Source organism: Ornithorhynchus anatinus, chromosome 9 (genome assembly GCF_004115215.2).
Source record: "Ornithorhynchus anatinus isolate Pmale09 chromosome 9, mOrnAna1.pri.v4, whole genome shotgun sequence".
Classification (NCBI taxonomy): Eukaryota; Metazoa; Chordata; class Mammalia; order Monotremata; family Ornithorhynchidae; genus Ornithorhynchus; species Ornithorhynchus anatinus.
The window spans coordinates 29,974,246-29,977,544 of record NC_041736.1 but is presented as its reverse complement, the minus strand read 5'-3'; positions in this window follow the sequence as shown (position 1 = coordinate 29,977,544).

Here is a 3,299-nt window from a genome sequence, read left to right as displayed (position 1 = left end):
TGAGAAGTGTATGTTCCTGTTGGCACTAAGTTTAAGTTGCCGGTACCAAACTGTCGTCTCGTGAAGAATTGCTTGAAGAATCAGTGTTTGCCTAAGATGGACGGTTCCTGCTGCAACCTGATACTTTAAGTTCCTGGAAGAAGAGTGTTAGAGGCCCCTTAGCCTCCGCTGACTGAAGGGAAGTCGCTGACAGTGACGGGAGAACATTTGGGTTCTGTTTTAAAGTGCCAAGCGGACTGTATGAGGGATTGGGTGCACCCTTGTGTCTGTGTGAGCGCGTGTGTAGAATGAGTTGTCTTTAAATGAGGCGGCCAGTGTTGTGAAAGTGTGTATTCTGTACTGTGAGAAGAGATTCCTAAGGGAATTGGGTACATGCTGTCTCGCCCCACTTCAGTCTCTACTTCACTCTGCTGCCCGGATTATCTTTCTACAGAAACGCTCTGGGCATGTCACCCCCCTCCTCAAAACTCTCCAGGAGTTTTGCTTATCAAGCAAAAACTCCTCATTATTGGTTTCAAAGCCCTCCATCTCCTTGCCCCCTCTTACCTCACCTCCCTTCTCTCCTTCTACTGCCCAGCCCGCACACTCCGCTCCTCTGCCGCTGCTAACCTCTTCCCTGTGTCTCATTCTCGCCTGGCCCAAGTCCTACCTCTGGCCCAGAATGCCCTTCCTCCGCACATCTGTCAAACTAACACACTTCCCCCCTTCTGCCACTTGGCAGCTGTGTGACTGTGGGCAAGTCACTTAACTTCTCTGTGCCTCAGTTACCTCATTTGTAAAATGGGAATGAAGACTGTGAGCCTCACGCAGGACAACCTGATTACCCGGTATCTCTATCCCAGCGCTTAGAACAGTGCCCTGCACATAGTAAGCACTTAACAAATACCAACATTATTACTGAAGGCTCACCTCCTCCAGGAGGCCTTCCCAGTCTGAGCCCCCCTTTTCCTCTGTTCCTCCTCCCCTCCCCATCATCCCTACTCTCTCTGCCCAACCCCCCTCCCCACCCAATAGCACTTGTGTATATATGTACATATTTATTATTCTATTTATTTTATTAATGATTTGTATGTATCTGTAATTCTTTATATTGATCTTATTGATGACTGTCTACTTGTTTTGTTGTCTGTCTCTCCCCTTCTAGACTGTGAGCCTGTTGTTGAGTAGGGATTGTCTCTATTTGTTGCCAAATTGTACTTTCCAAGCACTTAGTAAAGTGCTCTGCACATAGTAAGCGCTCAATAAATACTGTTGAATGAATGAATGAATCAGAGGTCATGGGTTCTAATCCTGATTCCGCCACTTGTCTGCTGTGTGACTTTGGGCCAGTCACTTCACTTCTCTGGGCCTCAGTTACCTCATCTGGAAAATGGGGATCAAGACTGTGAGCACCAAGTGTGTGACAACCTATAACTTTGTAGCTATGCCAGCGCTTAGAACAGTGTTTGGCACATAGTAACCGCTTAACAAGTACCAACATTATTATAATTATTATTATCACTATGCCCCACAAACTTCCAGGGACATTCTCCTTACTATCTGATCTTTCTTTCCACAGAAGCTCCCTAATCCTCCCTTGTCACCCCCCCCCAGCCTTCTCCCTCTTCCTCTTCTGGAACCCCCTCCCCTTTCACATCTGACAGGCCACAACCCTCCCCAGTGCTGTTTCCCTCAGGACTGTGTTACTGATGCACTGAGCCCTCATCCACTGAGCACTCTAATAATAATAATAATAATGTTGGTATTTGTTAAATGCTTACTGGGTGCAGAGCACTGTTCTAAGCGCTGGGGTAAATACAGGGTAATCAGGTCCCACGTGAGGCTCACAGACTTAATCCCCATTTTACAGATGAGGTAACTGAGGCACAGAGAAATTAAGTGACTTACCCACAGTCACAGAGCTGACAAGTGGTGGAGCTGGGATTTGAACCCATGACCTCTGATTCCCAAGCCTGGGCTCTTTCTGCTGAGCCACGCTAAGTACCCACCTCCTACAGCACTTATGAACAGAATTTATAGGTTACTTTCCCCTTCCTGTATAATAATTGTCACATCTGTCTCTCTCACTAGATTGCAAGTTCCTTGAGGGCAGGAAGCATGTCTGTTAATTGTACAGTATTCTCCTAACTCTTTGGTGCAACGTTCTCTGTAGAATAAGTTTTCAAATCTATTCATTGAACGGTCGATTAATTGGATGGACACCCCCCACCCCCGGTACCTTATTCCACTGTCTATTTTATGAGATTAAACCTGAGGAAATTGTTGTGTCCGTTAAAAGTATGTCATTTGGGCTTCTTTTAAAATCAACCAAGGAGTTGTATTGACTGAACACTTACTCTGTGCAGAGCAGTGTATTAAGTCATCATCATCTGCAGTATTTATTGAGAACTTGCTTTGTGCGGAGCACAGTACTAAGTGCTTGGGAGAATACAAAACAACAGAGTTGGCAGACGTCCTTGAGTGTAATAAGTTTACGGTCTAGAGGTAGAGACAGTCATTAATATAAATAAATATTATATATATATAATTTAAAGACATAAACATAATTGCTGTGGGGTTGAGATAAATATCAAATGCTCAAATGTCCCAAATCTCTGTGCATAGCTGATGCGTAAGGAGAAACAGCATGACTTAATGGAAAGAACACAAGCCTGGAAGTCAGTAGGACATGGGTTCTAATCCTGGCTCCACCACTTGTCTGTTGTATGATCTTGGGCAAGTCACTTCACTTCTCTGTGCCTCAGTTACCTCATCCATAAAATGGGGATTAAGACTGTGAGCCCATTGTGGGACAGGGCTGTGTCTTCCCTAGTTTGCTTTTATTCCCTCTCAGCACTTAGTACAGTGCCTAACACATAGTAGGTGCTTAACAAATGGCACAATTCTTCTTATTATTATAAGAGAGAGGGAGCTGGGGAAAGAGGGCTTAAACAGGGAAAGCTGCTTGGAGATGTGGCTTTACAGTGATTTGAAGGTGGGGAGGGTGTATTTCTGGCAAATACAGAAAGAGAGGGAGTTCCAGATTTCGGGGAGAATGTGGGAAAGGATTTGGTGGAGAGATAGATGAGAGTGGGGCACAGCAAGTAGGCTGGGATTAGAGGATTGAAGTATGCGGGTTGAGATATAGTAGATCAGTGAGGTAAGGTAGGAGTGGGTGAGCTGATTGTTTGGGAGAATACAGTAGAGTTGGTAGACATGATTCCTGCCCTCAAGCAGCTTACTGTCTAGCAGGGGAGAAAGACACTAAATTACAGGGAGAGGGGAGCAACAGAGTATAATAATGTTATATAATACATTAT